Source organism: Vidua macroura, chromosome 15 (genome assembly GCF_024509145.1).
Source record: "Vidua macroura isolate BioBank_ID:100142 chromosome 15, ASM2450914v1, whole genome shotgun sequence".
NCBI lineage: Eukaryota > Metazoa > Chordata > Aves > Passeriformes > Viduidae > Vidua > Vidua macroura.
This window is the reverse complement of record NC_071585.1, coordinates 752785-760707: the sequence shown is the minus strand read 5'-3', so window position 1 is coordinate 760707 and position 7923 is coordinate 752785. Positions and strand designations below refer to the sequence as shown.

Genomic DNA, 7923 nt, shown 5'->3' with positions numbered 1-7923 from the left:
CTTAGAGCTGGGGTTGGGGGCTTTAAGGACACACAGGTTCCTCGTGTCTGACATCTGTAGTTTTGGAGAAATCTTGCAGGGTTTGGAAATGTTGAGTTTAGGATGCCTATGTGGGCCAGTAGGAGTGGCTGCAAAGACAGGCCATTTTCCATGGGAAAGAGAAGTCATGTCCCCAGGCTCTGGGGATCTACTTAGAGCTGGGGTTTGGGGCTTTAAGTTCACACAGGTTCCTAGTGTCTGACATCTGTAGTTTTGGAGAAATCCTGCAGAGTTTGGAATTGTTGAGGTCAGGATTCCAGTGAGAGCCACTTGGAGGCGTCGCATATAGAGGATATTTTCTATGGGAAAAAGAAGTCATATGCCCAGGCTCTGGGGTGTTGTAGTGTGCAGCTACGCAAACGGAGCAAAAAAGCTTTGTGAATTTGAAATGGGGGTTTCTGTTTCCTAAACCTAAAGCTGGAGTTTCCATTGTGTATTTTTATGTGTATTTACCCTTCCCCGTGAAGCTATTCCCTTTGGATTTTACCTGTCATGTATTCATACTGGGCATTGTTCTATTGGTTTCACCTTATCTCTTATTTTCCCCTATATAACCTGTAACTCAACCCCTGACCATTGTCACTTGTATGTGCGGCGTTTGAGCAAATGCAACCTACTTTGGATTGCACAAGTGTCCAATCTCTTGAGTCTCTTTATCCCGGTCATGATCGCATTCTCTAAATAGCTCTGTCTGTATCAAACGAACCCACAATGGTGTTTGTTGCTTCTCTCCTGCTGCTCCCAGAAGCACCTGGCCAGCGCCCCAGGAAAAAAGAACCGGGCAAAAACAAGGAAGTCGGAGAGAAAAGATGCAACAAGTGGCACCCCAACGCGTGGCTCTGATACGGCAGCTGTTTTTAAAGCACAACAGAGAGCACTCTGGTTTGGAGCTTTTCTAGACGCTGTTTTCCACCGCTGTCACCGCGGGACAGACGGCTGCTGACGCCGCCACCATTGAGCCGTCACCGCCAGACTCCGCCCGGCAGGAAAAAGCTCTTGGACCACGGCAAGCCTGAGGGGGTTTCTGCTCCTTCTGCTCAGCCCCAGCAGCACTATCGCCACTGAGAAACTGTTCTGGCTCCTGCCCGGTTCCGGGTTTCCAGCGGAGTGAAGACGCAGCTTCTGCACACCCCAGAAGATTACTTCAGACCGGGAACCGCTGTTGTTTTTTGTTTTCTAAGGGTCGACGGTTTGGTAAGATTCAATACTAACGCGGGAGGGCCCTGGTTTAGTGGATCTGGGTGGAGGCACCTCCGTTCCCACGGAGGGAAAGGGCACGTGAACACACAGCATGCGGGGTGCTGCCATCGGTTTTTAGACTTTTTTAGTTTTTTTTTCTTTGGTTTTTTTCAGCAGCAGGTGGGTGAGGCTTGCTGGTGGGCAGAATGGGTGGGAAATTGTCCACACAGCAGAAAGAGGTTTATAACCAAGTAAAAGTAACCCTGACAGAGTCAGGAGAAAGTTTTCCTAAAAGTTTTGTGAAAAAGCTTATAAAGTGGTTGATTTTAAGATTTCCAAACGTCTCAGCTCAGGATGTGAGGAAAATGGGTTTTTGGAAGCATGTTGGGGCAGTTTTAACAGAAGGTACCAAGAAGGGGGATCCTTCAGTGAAGGAAGGCTTCATGGGGATCTTTTTGTTAGTTTATGACATTGTTAAAGAGGGTGCAAACAGTTGGGAAATGTGGGAAACTGAAAAGAGTCCATCTGCTTTATTCCCCCCGTCTCCCCGACCCCCACGGTCTGAAAATGCTAATCACTCTGTTGAAACTTCTGTTTCTAACCCCTCTTCTGATTCTTTTCACAGTTGTGGCTGTTCCCAAAAATGCTGTACCTCGTCTAACCCCTTCCCACACCCCCCACAGGATGAACCGCCACAAGATGGCGGCGGCCGTGTGGCGGGGGTCTTTGTCTCTCCACAAGGTAGACAAAGAAGCGTGGCGGGAACTCCTCCTTCCCAGGTACCCCCCCCACACACCAGTCCCTGACCCTCCTTCCCTTTGTCCTGACCCCTCCTCCTCCTCTCTTGCGGCAGACGAAACCCCTCCCAGGTGCTATTGCAGGCCTCCACCCACAGCACCGCCCCTCCAGGTTGTTCCTTCAGCTCCACCCTTCGACGTTCCATCACCCGATCCCGCCCCGCTCTACACGGCATCACCAACCTCAGCCACTCCCACACAAACCTCCACCCCCGAGCCTCCGGACCCTGCCCCCCTCTCTCCTGTTTCCCAAGCCCCGGCCTCTGTTTCCCATGGTGAAGGGAAAGGCAGGGAAGCCGAAGACGGAAAACAGAAAGCAGGCAAGGATTCAAATTCCTTGTTTCTCGCGCCAGTGTTGTACAACGCGAGAGGGCAAAACCCCAGGTGGGAACCACTTTCATACGAAAGCATAAAGGAACCCTGCAAAACAAAACGTGAATTTGGGCAAAAAAGCAAATTTTTTAGGAGCATGTTAAAAGCAACTTTCAATTCTAACACCTTAGTTCCCGCTGATTTAAAGTGCTTGTTCAGTTGCTTGCTCCCTCCCTCAGAATACCGAATGTGGGAAAGAACTTGGAAAAGGTTTGCAGGAGACCTTCTTCCAGGAATTTTGCGGAGTGCCGATTATGCCAAAGATATAGAAGGTGGCGAGATCACCCTCGAACATCTTGTGGGTGAAGGGGATTGGAACCAAGTCCAAAAACAAGCAACAGGGATTCCAAAACCAGTGTTAGATCTCATAAAAGATGCAGCAGAACAAGCATTTCTTATTATGCCCTCAAAAGAACCTATAATACCTTATATCACTCTCAAGCAATCTGTTTCAGACCCATTCATGGATTTTGTTGATCGAGTGAGAGACACGGTCGAGAAAAAGGTGGAAGGGCAAGAAGCACGAGATGAAATCATGTTTGAAATTGTCACCACAAATGCCAATGATGCCTGTCGGCAAGTCATCATGGCTCTTCCAGTGTCTCCTCCACCTACGCTGGATTGGCTCATCGAGGAGTGCACAAGAAAAGCCACACTGATGGCAGAGGACTTGGTGGAAAGTCCTCAGGAAAAAGTGGTTGCTCCGACATCAGCAACCCCAGAAACTCCAACATCCAGTTCTTCTCCTCACAAACGCAGGTGTTTTTACTGCAATCGGGAAGGCCATTTCATCAGCCAGTGCCCCTTTCAGGGGACAGCACCTCCTCAGGGGGGTAGGGGGGGGGGAGAATTCTCCAACCAGCAAAAAAACTAATTGGGGAGTGCAGACCTACCCTGTGTGATGATACAAATGGGGTGGGTCAGGGGGTTGTTGGAGACCCCACAGATGACGCAGTTGCGTCAAACAGGAAACGCCGCAAGGGAGGAGGAGAACCCTAATTCCTGTTTTTCCTTTATACTGGCAGATTTTTTATAGTTGGTTTACCCTGTTGTATGATTTCATTTTTCTTTCAGACTAGCAGGATGTCAATTCCTATGTTCCTGCTCCTCATTTGGCTCCAGAAAAGCAGGAGAATGAGGACTCGTCCAAGGGCATGTTTAAAGGCTGGGATCTTTCTGGGTGGGTGTTGTCCCTTCTAAAGGACATTTGTTATTTTGTAGTTACAATTTTTTTAGTTTTGCTATCATTTGGGATTTTTAAGCGAATCATTTTTAGCATTGCTTCCTCCAAGTTTGAAGCCTCCGCACCTGTCGTAGTTGCTGCTTCCACCATGGGAGGAGAATGGTGGGAAGATGGAAAACAAAACAACACTGCAGTTTGATAGCTGCAGTTCCTCCTTCCCCCAAAGATCCGTTCATTTTATTAAACAAAAAAGAGGGAGATGTTGTAGCGTACAGCTACGCAAATGGAGCAAAAAGGCTTTGTGAATTTGAAATGGGAGTTTCTGTTTCCTAAACCTAAAGCTGGAGTCTCTATTCTGTATTTTTATGTGTATTTACCCTTCCCGGTGAAGCTATTCCCTTTGGATTTTACCTATCATGTATTCATACTGGGCATTGTTCTATTGGTTTCACCGTATCTCTTATTTTCCCCTATATAACCTGTAACTCAACCCCTGACCATTGTCACTTGTATGTGTGGCGTTCGAGCAAATGCAACCTACTTTGGACCGCACAACAAGTGTCCAATCTCTTGAGTCTCTTTATCCCAGTCAGGATCACACCCTCTAAATAGCTCTGTCTGTATCAAAGAACCCACAAAGGTATTTGTTGCTTCTCTCCGGATGATACTGGAAGCGCCTGGCCAGCGCCCCAGGAAAAAGGAGTTGGGTGAAACAAGTCGGAGAGAAAAGAAGCAACACTGGGGATCTACTTAGAGCTGGGGATTGGGGCTTTACGGTCACACAGGTTCCTAGTGTCCAACATCTGTAGTTTTGGAGAAATCCAGCAGGGTTTGGAAATGCTGAGGTTAGGATGCCTGTGTGGACCAATGAGAGTGGCTGCAAATAGAGGTCATTTTCCATGGGAAAAAGAAGTCATGTCCCCAGGCTCTGGGGATCTACTTAGAGCTGGGGTGTGGGGCATTAAGGTCACACAGGTTCCTCGTTGCTGACATCTGTAGTTTTGGAGAAATCCTGCAGGGCTTGTAAATGTTGAGGTTAGGATGCCTGTATGGGCGAGTAGGTGTGGCCTCTAAGAGAGGCCATTTTCCATGGGCAAACGAAGTCATGTCCCCAGGCTCAGGGGATCTACTAAGAGCTGGGGTTTGGGGCTTTAAGGTCACGCGGGTTCCTGGTGTCTGACATTTGTAGTTCTGGAGAAAACCTGCAAGGTTTGGAAATGTTGAGGTCAGCATGCCTCTGTGGGCCAGTGGGAGTGCCCTCAAAGAGAGGCCATTTTCCATGGGAAAAAGAAGTCATGTTCCCAGGCTCTGGGGATCTACTTAGAGCTGTGGTTTGGGGCTTAGAGGTCACACAGTTTCCCAGTGTCTGATATCAGTAGTTTTGGAACAATCCTGTAAGGTTTGGAAATGTTGAGGTCATGATGCCTGTGTGGGCCAGTGGGAGTGGCCTCAAAGAGAGGTCATTTTCCATGGGCAAAAGAAGTCATGTCCCCAGGCTCTGGGGATCTACTTAGAGCTGGGGTTTGGGGCTTTAAGATCACACAGGTTCCTAGTGTCTGACATCTGTCATTTTGGAGAAATCCTGCAAGGTTCGGAAATGTTGAAATCAGGATGCCTGTGTGGGTCAGGAGGAGTAGCCTCAAATTGCAGCCATTTTCCATGGGAAAAAGAAGTTACTTCCCCAGGCTCTAGGAATCTACTCAGAGCTGGGGTTTGGGGCTTTAAGGACACACAGGTTCCTAGTGTCTGACATCTGTAGTTTTGGAGAAATCCTGCAAGGTTTGGAAATGTTGAGGTCCGCATTGCTCTGTGGGCCTGAGGGAGTGTCCTCAAAGAGAGCTCATTTTCCATGGGGAAAAGATATCACGTCCCCTGGCTCTGCGGATCTACTTAGAGCTAGGGTTTTGGGCTTTAAGGTCACACAGGTTCCTAGTTTCTGACATCTGTAGTTTTGGAGAAATCCTGCAAGGTTTGGAAATGTTGGGGGTAGGAGACCTGTGTGAGCCATTGGGAGTGGCTGCAAAGAGAGGCCATTTTCCATGGGAAAAAGAAGTCATGTCCTCAGGCTCTGGGGCTCTACTTAGAGCTGGGGTTTGGGGCTTTAAGGTCAGAGAGGTTCCTCGTGTCTGACATCTGCAGTTTTCGAGAAATCCTGCAAGGTTTGGAAATGTTGAGGTTAGGATGCCTGTGTGGACCAATAGGTGTGGCTGCAAAGAGAAGCCATTTTCCATGGGAAAAAGAAGTCATGTCCCCAGGCTCTGCGGATCTACTAAGAGCTGCGGTTTGGGGCTTAGAGGTCACACAGGTTCCTAATGTCTGACATCTGTCATTTTGGAGAAATCCTGCAAGGTTTGCAAATGTTGAGGTCAGGATGCCTGTGTGGGTCAGGAGGAGTGGCCTCTAATAGAGGCCATTTTCCATGGGAAAAAGAAGTCATGTCCCCAGGCTCTGGGGATCTACTTAGAGCTGGGGTGTGGGGCTTTAAGGACACACAAGTTCCTTGTATCTGACATCTGGAGTTTTGGACAAAACCTGCAGGGTTTGAAAATGTTGCGGTCCCAAAGGACCTCAACTGACTATGGCCAGGGCCTCAGATGACCTTAAATGACAACAGTCATGGCCTCAGGTATCTCAAGTGATCCCAAATGACCTCAAGTGACCCCAGAAAGTGCCGTTCAGGGCCTCAGATGACATCAAGGGGCACCAAATGACCAAAAGTGACCCCAGTCAGGGCCACAGATGATTTCAAATGATCACAAATGACCACAACTGACCCCGGTCAGGCCTCAGATGACCTCAAGTGACCCAAATGACATTAAGTGACATTGGTCGGGGTCTCAGGTGACCTCAAGCGCCTCCAAATGACCTTAATTTTACCCCAGTCATGGCTACCGGTGACCTCAAATGACCACAGTCAGGGCCTCAGATGGCCTCAAGTGACCCCAAATTACCTCAAGTGACCCTGGTCAGGGCCTCCAATGACCTCAAGTGGCCCCGGTCAGGGGCTCAGATGACCTCAAGTGACCCCAAATGACCTCAAGTGATCACGGTCAGGGCCGCAGGTCACCACAAGTGACCCAAAAGAAATCAAATTACCTCTGTCAGGGTCTCAGGTGACCTCGAGTGAGCACGGTCAGGAACTCAGATGTCCTCAAATGACCATAAATGACCTCAAGTGAACCAAATAAATGCTGGTCAGAGGCTCAGGTGACCGCAAGTGACTCCAAATAACCTCAAGTGACCCTGGTCAAGGCCTCACATGACATCAAGTGACCCCAAATGACCTCAAGTGACCCCAGTCAGGGCCTCACGTGACCTCAAGTGATCCAAAATTACCTCAAGTGACCCTGGTCCGGGCTTCAGGTGGCCTCAAGTGACCCTGGTCAAGGCCTCAGGTGACCTCAAGTGACCCCAAATGACCTCAAAGGATCCCGGTCAGGGCTCAAATGAACTCAAGTGATCCCAAATGTCCTCCAAGGTCTGCAGTCAGGGCCACAGGTGAAACCAAGTGACCCAAAATGACCTCAAGCCACCCCGATCAGGGCCTCAGATGACCTCAAGTGACCTTGGGGAGGGCCTCAGGTGACCTCAAGTGACCATAAATGACCTCAAGTAACCTCGGTCACGGCCTCAGATGACATCAAGTGACCCCAAATGACCTGAAGTGAGCCCAATCAGGGCTCACATGACCTCAAGTGACCCCAAACTGACCTCAAGTGACCCCACTGAGGCCCACTTGAGGTCACTCACTGAGGGCCTCAGGTGGTCTCAAGTGACCCCAAATGACCTCAAGTGGCCTGTTCTTCCTTGTCAGCCTTTCGTTTTTGCAACCCCAAGGCGGGTGGCAGCGCCTGGCCGAGGCGAGCAGCAGTGCTGCCACCTTGTGGCCATAGTTCGGGACTGCAGCCCAATACCACGATCCTCCTGCGGCCTCCATCATGGGAGTGTTTCGGCCAGGAAGCTTTTGACCTTCCCAAAATGGCGGGAAAAAAAAAAAAAAGTGGGAAATTCGCCTCAGATGAAATTAAGAGACCCCAAATGACCTGAAGTGACCCCGGTCAAGGCCTCAGGTGACCTCAAGTGACCCCAAATGACCTCAAGTGACCACTGTCAGGACCTCAGGTGACCTCTGGTGACTCCAAAATACCTCAAGTGACCCCGGTCAGGGCCTCAGGTGACCTCAAGTGATTCCAAATTACCTCAAGTGACCTCGATCAGGCCCTCAGGTGACCAAAAGTGACTCCAAATGACCACATGTGACCCTGGTAAAGACCTCAGGTGACTTTGAGTGACCCCAAATAACCTCAAGTGACCACATTCAGAGCCTCAGATGACCTCATGTGACCCCAAGTG

General features: G+C 49.5%; 1 long non-coding RNA gene across 1 annotated transcript; it reads left to right on the top strand.

Annotated features, from left to right (window-relative positions):
- Positions 1 to 1070: 1070 nt before the first annotated feature.
- Positions 1071 to 4105, top strand: LOC128814987 (uncharacterized). Its single transcript, XR_008439531.1, has 3 exons — positions 1071 to 1233; positions 1844 to 1997; positions 3462 to 4105. It is a non-coding gene; the product is annotated as an uncharacterized LOC128814987 (long non-coding RNA).
- The last annotated feature ends 3818 nt before the right edge of the window (positions 4106 to 7923 follow it).